The sequence below is a fragment of the Bombina bombina genome, chromosome 7 (assembly GCF_027579735.1).
Source record: "Bombina bombina isolate aBomBom1 chromosome 7, aBomBom1.pri, whole genome shotgun sequence".
In the NCBI taxonomy this organism is placed as follows: Eukaryota; Metazoa; Chordata; class Amphibia; order Anura; family Bombinatoridae; genus Bombina; species Bombina bombina.
Genome location: NC_069505.1, coordinates 29630201 through 29641124, shown reverse-complemented (window position 1 = coordinate 29641124; position 10924 = coordinate 29630201). Strand labels below are relative to the sequence as shown.

The following is a 10924-nucleotide window of genomic DNA, read 5'->3' as shown; positions in this document are numbered from 1 at the left end:
ATTCTAAAGCCGACCCTTATTTGACTGTGTATTTAATAATTGCTGCTTTTCCTGCTGCTGAGAGTTGGTACTATTTTATAAAAGGCTTTTTCCATCTCTAAAAGGTAATAATATTTTTATTAGTATTGGACACCACCTTTAATGAATTGTCTTTCTTTTACCTAGGTTTGCATGTGTTATTTTTGTCTACTGTTTACTTAATGAAAATCTGTGTTTTTCTTTATTATACAGGATCCTTTCGGAATACTAAAGCCGGCCCACATTTGACTGTTTTTTTTAATAATAACTGCTGCTGAGTGTTGGTACAATTTTCTCAAAGACATTTTCCATCTCTGAAAGGTAATAATAATATAGTTATTAGTATTGCACACCCTTTTAATGCATTGGCTTTCTTTTACCTAGGTTTGCATGTGTTTTTTTTTGTGTACTGTTTACTTAATGACACTCTGTGTTTTTCTTTATTATACAGGATCCTTTCAGAATTCTAAATCCGGCCCTTATTTGACTGTGTATTTAATAATTGCTGCTTTTGCTGCTGCTGAGAGTTGGTACAATTTTATAAAAGGCATTTTCCATCACTGAAAGGTAATAATATAGTTATTAGTATTGTACACCCCTTAAATGCAGTTGCTTTGTTTTAGATAGGTTTGCATGTGTTATTTGTACTGTTTACTTAATGAATCTCTGTTTTTCTTTATTATACAGGTTCCTTTCTGATTTATAAGTCTGTGCTTTGTTTGTCTGTGTATTTAAAAAATTGAGGAGCACTGACTACAAGTGCTTCGTTTCTGTACTGCTGGAGTTTTCGTTTCTGTACTGCTGGAGTTGTGCTGAGAACAGGATCCTTTCTGATTTCTAAGTCTGGCCTTTGTTTGTCTGTGTATTTACAAAATTAAGGAGCACCAACTAGTCTACAAATGCTTCATTTCTGTACTGCTGGAGTTGTGCTAGAAACGGGAAGATACTTTCAGATTTGCTAAATCTGGCCTTTGTTTGACTGTTTATTTACAAAATTAAGAGCAACAATTACAAATGCTTTGTTTATGGACTACAAATTAATCTACAGACTGCTGATGGAACTGAGCTGAAAACAAATCAGTTTCTGTATTTTTCGAAAAATGCTGCTTACTGCTGCTGCTGACAATATTCTTCCATCTCTATATAAAAATAATTATTCATGCCAATTATTGGTGTTGTGGGGGGGATTGTGGAGAATTTTTTCAAGTGTTTATTGATTATTAAAAATAAAATAATATATAAATACTAAGAACAGTTGTATATCTTTATTTTCTCTATTATTTCAGTTATGATAACTATGAGGGTCATATAAATAAATCAAATAGCTAACACAAATAAAAACACTTATTTTATTCGAAAAAATAAGACAATAAAGAATACACTTTTTTGATGAAACAACTTTATTGTTGAAAAAAAAATTAAGATGTATATTATTATTGCTATTAAAGTATAGTTCAAAATTTATAATTCACAACTCGAAATTTGATAGTGTTAAAGGGACACTGAACACAAATTTTTTCTTTCGTGATTCAATTTCTGATTTGTCTTTGTTCTCTTGCTATCTTTTTTTGGAAAATAAAGTATCTAAACTTTTTTTTTGGTTCATACCTGTGGACAGCACTTTTCAATTGGTGGATGAATTTGTCCACCAATCGGCAAGAACAACCCAGGTTGTTCACCAAAAATTAGCCGGCATCTAAACTTACATTGTTGTAATTTAAAATAAACATACCAAGAAAATGAAGAACATTTGATAATAGAAGTAAATTAGAAAGTAGCTTAAAATTGTATGCTCTATCTGAATCACAAAAGAAAAAAATTTGGTTCAGTGTCCCTTTAAGGTAATTGTATTTATTCATGGGCAACAGTGTTCTTCTAACACCAACATGCAATGTGCATTGGCGTATTTAGATTTTGTGCAGCCCTAGGCACTCAAAATTCTGCTGAGCCCCCCCAAGGTCTTAGGCATTTTTTGGAATTTTTTTTTTTATTTGGAATAGTATTTCCAAAGTAAACGTCCACCAGAGCTTGCAAAACACTTGCACAGAGAGTGACCTACATAATCACAGACACATACAAAGTTATGCACATAGACACTGTCACACATGCGCACGTGCACACACACACACATATATATAAATATATACACTCACACATACAAATACACAACTATTACTACAATATATGTAGAAAAACTCAGATTCAATACTTTGCAAGCACAATGCTGAGTGTTGTAAATGCAAGAAAACTAAATGTAATAGCTATTCGAATAAAAGAAAGGTTCAGAGTTACCTCTCTTATTATACTCCCTTGATTTTAAGTTTCGTAAACTAAGTCTCTCATTAGATACCTGTATAATACTTCTAAAATAACTCTATGAAATATAGCCACAACAAATCTACTGCACCGCTCACATATATGCTGCCCTAGGCAAGGGCCTTGTTTGCCAAGGCCAAAATATACACCCCTGCCTCCATAGTAACCTACCTAATCAACTACAGTAATTTAATAGAGGGGGGTTATGAATGAAATAAGACTGTTTCGCCCTATCTTGGGGCTCGTCAGTATGGCGTAGGTTAATTATTTCACTCAATGTGTAATTTGAGTGATTAACATCACCAGCCATAGACAGCCTGTTTGGCCCATATGAGCCTCCTCCAATTAAATATTACTAAGTATCAATGTTTAAAATGTAAAAAAAAAATATTTATGATAAATACTTGTGAAATATAAAAAGGACATTACAAAAGAAAGGTTTCATGTCCCTTTAAATGGTTGGTTATAGAGGAAGGTTAGTATAGTAACCGATTAAAAAATACCACCTATGGTAGATTATTTCACATGTGATCCTCTATCAATGATCATCATATCATAAGATTCTGAAGTTTTAAGGAATAAATGAGGAATTGAGTATTTTAATTTTAAATATAGATATAAAATCTCAAAAAGATGAAATGCTTGAGTTGAGTTGAACATCAACCATACAAAAAATAAGATTTTGGAAAATGAATGAGGCACAAAGATGGCGAAACGGGCTGCCTATGGTTGATGTATTTTTATATCTCAACACATTTCACCTTTTTTAATATTATAATAGACTAAAAAACATTACTTTCGGATCTTTTTTTTTTTTTCTTTTTCAAAGTTAGAAAATGTATTTTTTTTGTGGTCACTAATTTCTATACAAGGTATAGATTTTCTTAATCTTACAATAAAATTTAGTTTGACACAAGAGCTGTGGGTGAGACAGAGACTAAAGTCAAGCGTGACTGATTTGATTATCTTCAATGAACAAAAATTTGTCAATAAAATTATCAATAGTTGTTTTGTTTTACTTTAGAGATAATATGTCTAAATATTTCTTGTCTACAAGAAAAAAAAGGAACCAACTTGTAACTGCTTCATCTCTGTGCTGTGTGACTGTCTGAGAATGAACAATTTTGAACATTTATTAAATATTTCACTCAGTAAATGTGTATTTGTGCACTGCAGTGTTTATTCACTGGTTTTGTGTAATATTTCTTTTTTTGATTAGCTCATCTTTTTATATATTCTGTTAATCTTAAAGATGATCAATAACTAAGTCAATTAGCAAGACTCAGGCTGAGTATTTGTGATGTGCACTGCACATTTAGATGCAATCTTCAATGTTAAAATTGAACTTGCACAATCCTTAAAACAATTAATTAATTTATTATTAGCTGTTTTTAAATAGCATGTGATGTCCCTTTAAGAGGTCCGCTATTACAGACCATAATCAATTGCAAAGTATTCTAAAAAGGATAACTGGAAGGAAGCAAATTTACAGGGGAATTAAAAATCCATTCCATTCTCGGCATGTTTCAAAAGTAAACTACCATGGTGGCATGGATGGCACAATACCATGTGCATTTTAAGAGAGAGGCTTTTAAAAAGGTGTGTCAAGCATTAAAAAGATAATGTCAAAATTAAACTTCAAATTGTTGATTAGATAAAGATTTGAAAATTTTTCAACATTAATTTCTTTTTAAATATACAATTGTACACCTTTTGTTTTAAATTATTGGGGGTGAAATGTTTGGCCTAAATCATGCCATCCTTGGTGTTAGAAAAACTTCCAAGTTAGCAAGGTGATCATGTGATTCATTTTAAATTAATAATGTACCTAGTACTTACCGTACCAAACCACAAAAAAAAGATATAAAAGCCTTCAATTTCATATGCATAATGAGTGACGCCCAACTACAGAGTGCAGCAATTTTCAATAAGTTTCCGATTAAATTCGATTTAGGAAATGTACAACAAATATCGCTTGATAATCTATGTTGAAAACAAGATACCTAGGTAGAGGCAAGGCATTCTGGGCCCCTAAATGGCAGGAAATAGTGCAGACTGCAGACATCCAGTGCTGTTTCAATTCATTCTTGCAAGACTGCTGCCATTTAGTGATCAAGAGACGTGCACACTCCTGAGCTTTTATTCCTACTTAATTTCAACAAAGATACCCAGAGAAAACAATGTCAGTACAGTAGAAGTAACTAGAGAACTTAAAACTTTTGCTCTGTCTGAACAGTGACAAATTTAGGGTTAAATAATAAATATACCATTCCCTGCAAAGAAATTGTCAAGGCAAACTGCTTTAACTAACACATAAAAGGGATTGTTTTTGATTTATTTGTTTTTGTTTAGTTTTTTTGTGTATGTGTGTGTATGAGACAGAGTGTGTGCGTGTAAAGTAGAGAAAAGACAACAGAGTTTAGAATAAGAGATATAATTAAACACATAAAAATTCATGAGGACAATGTGAGACGCCCTTTAATGAGTGCAGCAATTTAAAATAGGTTTCCCATTTAATGTACTTTTATTTAGGAAATGTACATAAAATATCGCTTGATAATCTTTTTCTGAAAAGTAAAACTAGATACCTAGGTAGCAGGGACGTGCAGTCAGGGGCACTGGCCATATGCGGTCAAAACTGAATGAATACAAACAATTAATATTTCTAAATAACAAATACATATATTTTATTCACTTGTTAAGTTATGGAGAGACTGAGAGGCAGTGAGTGAGCACTACAGGTCTGCTTAGATCCATTGCTCACCATGACTAGTATTTCCTATGAGCCGCGAGCACCAGCGTCCAGCACCACCCACAGAGTTGTTGCAGCTCAAAGCAGACAAGAATAAACCCAATCTGAGGCAGCTCCCATAGTGTGTATAAAATATGTGTCAGAGTGTGTTGGTAGTGTACGTGTGTGTGTATATATATATATATATATATATATATATGTGTGTGTGTGTGTATATATATATATATATATATATATATATATATATATATATATATATATATATATATATATATATATATATTGAAAGTAATGCATTCATTTTGCAAACTGCAAGTCACATAAAATTAATATGATAAGTGATAGAATAAATTAAAAGTAGCGCTACAATAGCTTTAAGTATTAAAAACTATGGGTAAAAGTAATAACAAAATTTGATGATAATAAGTAATAATTATAAAATTCTTACACAATCAATATAAAGTAATGTGTGATGATAATATACAAATAAACCACAATAGGAGAATTAGCTAGAAAAACATAGATTGATTTAATATAAAAAGATGATAAACGAATAACACTTGATAAAAGGAAGCAGAAAAAAAATTAAGCATATAAAAAATATTTTTGGTAGATTTAGCTTTTTTAATAATGCATGGACAAACAAAATAAAATAAGACAATCAAATGAAAGAATGTCTACATCAAACCAACTTAATGAATTTGGTTGCAAAATTCATATATAAAAGAGAGAGAGCCCAGAATTTAAAAAGTCTTGATCGACATAAAATGATTCCTTTCTTAAAATAATTAATCCAATGGATCATTATAGAGAATTACCTTTTTTTAAAAAAAAAAAAGCATGTCAAATAGGTAGGCGTTTTGGTATCTTTAGCTGTACCTATAGTTAAAGCTAATAGTCTTTTAGCGTCCCAAAAATGTAGTTTCAATTTATCACTTAAAAGTTGTTTTGTATCTTAGCTGTACCTATAGTTAAAGGTAATAGTCTTTTTGCGGTCACAATTTGTAGTTTCAATTTATTTCTTAAAAGTTATGATTAGTAGTTCAGTAAAAATAGTAGTGGACAGCCACTATCAAAACTTTCAGAGTCCCGCTGTGAAATGTTAGGAGCACAGTTTAGTACACACAGATCTTACTTGTCAGATTCATACATTAGGTGGATATATACCTGGCATGCTGTGCAGGTAATCTCACCCTTTAGAGTCCACAATATGATATCTTGCAGGCTTATGATGTCGGTGCTCGGTAATGATTGTAGATGATTGTTGGACCCAGTTTTTTTCAGACTTGCGCAAGTCACCGTGGTAAACCGGTGTTTCTTTATACCTTAGGTGGATATATACGTGGCCTGCTGTGCAGGTAATCTCACCCTTTAGAGTCCACAATATGATATCTTGCAGGCTTATGATGTCGGTGCTCGGTAATGATTGTAGATGATTGTTTGTCCCAGTTCTTTTCAGACTTGCGCAAGTCACCGTGGTAAACCGGTGTTTCTTTTCTCAGTGATTTTCCTGCTCTTATTACTTAAATGTACGCAGGAAGCAGTAGACAGCTTGCAAACTTCCCAGTTTGGTTAGGGATCTTTATTTGATATAAGGAAACAAATCCTGGGTACAGCTTTTAAAAATACACAGCTTTCTAAGCGTTTCACCCGATTTCAGGTCTTTTAAAAAAAAAAAATGGGATAAGTAAATTTTCTATACTGATCCATTGGATTATTTTTTTTCAGAAAGGATTCATTTTATGTCAATTAAGAATATTTATATTATGTGCTCTCTCTCTTTTATATATGAATTGTTCAGTTCAACAAAATTCATTAAGATGGTTTGATGTATTGTATACATTGTTTATTTTGATTGTCCATGCATTATTGAAAAAGCAAAATCTACAGAAAATGTTTTCTATATGCTTAAATTTCTTGCTGCTTCCTGTTATCAAGTGTTATTCGTTTATCATCTTATTATATTAAATCAATCTATGTTTTTGTTGCTATTTCTCCTATTGTGGTTTATTTGTATATTATCATCACACATTACTTTATATTGAGTGTGTAAGAATTTTATACTTATCACTTCTTATCAGCAAATCTATTAATTATTTTTAACCATAGTTTTTAATACTTAAAGCTATTGTAGTGCCACTTTTAATTTATTCTATCACTTATCACATTTTTTATAAGCAGGAGGAGGTTATCATAAAAGAGGCCTAAGTATTTGAAGTCCAGCGCTGAAAACTTAACACACATAGAATTAATATCAAACAGCTGAAGCTGACAACTGACAATTATCCATGTAACAACAACCAGTTTCATCATTGATAACATAACAGTGCAAGGAGTTGTATTGTAACTTTATAACATATCCATGAAAGCAGAAATGTATACACCATTACAAGCACAAAACCATTACTTTAATATTTCATAACAGCTTATTATTTACTGCATGCATAACCATTATTCTTGGTTTTTCAAAAGATACTTCAGAACAACAATATGAAAAGAAAGTTCATATCAATAATTGTGCCTTATACATAACATTTGAAGCCATATTAATGAAGAGTCCATGTCCATATAATGCTAATTGTCTATCACAGCAAATACCCTGGGGGGACCGTTAAGCTCCGACTCCGAGTCCGTCTAGCAAATCGAATCACTCGATTGGTATTGTGAGATAACTATTGGAATTTGTAAATTTCTCCTATATATGTGGTTAAAAAGGAATGAAGGGGCGCCCTAGACGAGAGTCAAACAGCTCACAACAAATACCGAGGGGGACCGGTGAGCTCTGAGTCGCTCCAGTATATCGAATCACACGATTGGTATTGTGACGTGAGATGGAATTTGCAAATTTCTCCTATATCTGTGGTTAAAACAGAATGAAGGGGCGCCCTAGATGAGAGTCAAACAACTCACAGCAAATGCTGAGGTGGACTGGTAAGCTCCGAGTTGCTCCAGCATATCGAATCACGCGATTGGTATTGTGACGTGAGATAACTTATGGAATTTACAAATTACTCCTATATCTGTGGTTTGCTTAGGAGCATAAATTTTTGACAAAGTTATGGCTTTAATGTTATTTATAAGGTATCATTATTGATATGAACTATCTTTCCATATTGTTGTGCTGAAGTATATTTGAAAAAAAACAGAATAATGGTTAATGCATGCAGTAAATAATAAGCTGTTATGAAATATTAAAGTAATGGTTTTTTGCTTGTAATGGTGTTTAAATTTCTGCTTTCAATGATATTTTATAAAAATACAACTCTGTACACCCTTAAGGAATGATGAAACTACTTGTTACTTGTTATATGAATAACATCACTTGTCCACTTAAGCTATTTGCTATTTTAACTCTATATTACAATTATAGTGTATATTTGCTATTTTAACTCTATATTACAATTATAGTGTATATTAGTGTATGAGTGAGTGTGTATGTTTGGACATATCATAAATGTTGATGATGAGATAGTTACAAAATAAAAGTTTGATTGTATACAGGCCTGTGAAAATAGTTTACTTACAATGCAAACAAAAAATTAAAACAATATCTAGGATAAAAATGAATGTCATCCAGCCTTGTACACATATTAACTGCCAGGCTGTATACCAGCACAGCCCATACTCTAGCTGTAAGTGCTCATACGCCTCAAACCCATATCACTTGCCTCTGTGTACCATTTGTGTTGATAGGTATAAATATTGGTACTACATTTGCATATATTTAACAACTATTTAATTATTTTCTTACCTGTATGCGATTGCGTGTGTTGTAAAGAATGCTAATTGTCATGTAATTTAATCGTAACTTTAAAGGGACAGTAAAATACAAAAGAAAATTTACATGATTGAAATAGGGCATGTAAATTTTAAACAACTTACAAATTTAGTTTTTTAAAAAAATTTGATTTGTTCTCTTGGTATACTTGAAAGCTAAACCTAGGAGGTTCATAATCATATACAGCAATTACTAATTTCTTAGCCCTTGAAGACAGCCTCGAATCTGAATGCATTTTGACCGTTTTTCAACACTAGAGGGCATTAGTTCATGTATTTCGTAAAGATAACATTGAGCTCACGCATGTGAATTTACCTAGGAGTGAGCACTGAATGGCTAAAATGTTAGTCGATCAAAGTGACTGAAATAACAGGGAAGTTTGCATAGGCTTACATACAAGGTAATTACAGAGCTAATACGTCTATTATTATTATAGCTGTTTTGGTTTATACAAAACTGACGAATGGGTAATAATAAAGCAAAGGGATTATCTATATTTTTAAACAACAAAAAATCTGGTGTTGACTGTCCCTTTAAGCTAACTCTATTGGGTTTTATATATGTGTCTTGTGCGTTGTATAGCCCTTGGCAGTGCCCTACAACAACCACCAGGCTCTGACCTCAGTCACCGTCTACTGCACGTCACTGCTAGGTAGAGGCAAGGCATTCTGGAACCCTAAATGGCAGGAGATAATGAAGACATCTAGTGCTCTTTCAAATCATTCATGCAAAACTGCTGGCATTTAGTGTTGATCAAGAGACGTGCACAGTCCTGAAATTTGCTACCTGCTTATTTTCTTAAAAAATACCCAGAGAAGACAATACATGTTGTCACTTGTCAGTACAGTAGAAGTGAATTGGGAACTTAACCATATGCTCTTTCACAGGCTAATTTCTTAGACCTTGAGAGCCGCCTCTATTCTGAATGCATTTTTATATTTTTTCACCAATATAGGGTGTTAGTTCATGTGTGTCAAATAGATAACACTGTGCTCAGACACTTTAAGTTAGCTATGAGCCAGCACTGATTGGATGAAATGCAAGTCTATCAAAATAACTGAGATAAGGGGGCAGTCTGCAGAGCCTTAAATTAAAGGAAATCACAGAGGTTAAAAGTGTATTAATATAACCGCAATGGTTATGCAAAACTAGGGAATGTGTAATAATAAAGGGATTATCTATCTTTTTATACAACAAACATTCTGGTTTTGAATGTGCCTTTAACAAAAAAAAAGGATTTGATTTTTTATTATATTTTTGTTGAAGGTTTTTTTTCATTAGAAAGAGTAGAGGAGAATAGAGAGTTTAGAATAAGAAAGAGATACAAACCGAAAATGTAATGTGGACAATGAAAGACGCCCCCTACATAGCGCAGCAATTTTAAAGGGACAGTCTAGTACAAAATAAACTTGCATGATTCAGATAGGGCATGTCACTTGAAACAATTTTCATATCTACTTTTATCACCAATTTTACTTTGTTCTATTGGTATTATTATTTGAAAGGTTAACCTAGCAGCAGGTTTATATACTAATTTCTTAGACCTGGAGAGCCGCCTCTATTCTGAATGCATTTTTATATTTTTTCACCAATAAAGGGTGTTATTTCATGTGTGTCAAATAGATAACACTGTGCTCAGACACTTTAAATTAACTATGAGCCAGCACTGATTGGATGAAATGCAAGTCTGTCTAAAGAACTGAGATAAGGGGGCAGTCTGCAGAGGCTTAAATAAAAGGCAATCACAGAGGTAAAAAGTGTATTAACATAACAACATTGGTTATGCAAAACTAGGGACTGGGTGTGTAATAAAGGGATTATCTATCTTTGAAAAAAATAACAATTCTGATGTATACTGTGACTTTAAATAAGTTTACCATTTTATTCTATTTAGGAAATGTATCACAAATATCGCTTGATATTATTTGTTGAAAACAAGATAGCTAGGTAGAGGCAAGGCATTCTGAACCCCTAAATGGAAAGAAATGGTGCAGAAATCTAGTGCTCTTTCAAATCACTCTTGCAAAACTGCTGCCATTTAGGGATCAAGAGACGTGCAC

At 32.5% G+C, this 10924-nt stretch overlaps 1 long non-coding RNA gene across 1 annotated transcript; it reads left to right on the top strand.

The window, feature by feature from the left end:
* Positions 1 to 288: 288 nt before the first annotated feature.
* Positions 289 to 1195, top strand: LOC128635728 (uncharacterized). Its single transcript, XR_008398570.1, has 3 exons — positions 289 to 339; positions 470 to 585; positions 706 to 1195. It is a non-coding gene; the product is annotated as an uncharacterized LOC128635728 (long non-coding RNA).
* Positions 1196 to 10924: the final 9729 nt, after the last annotated feature.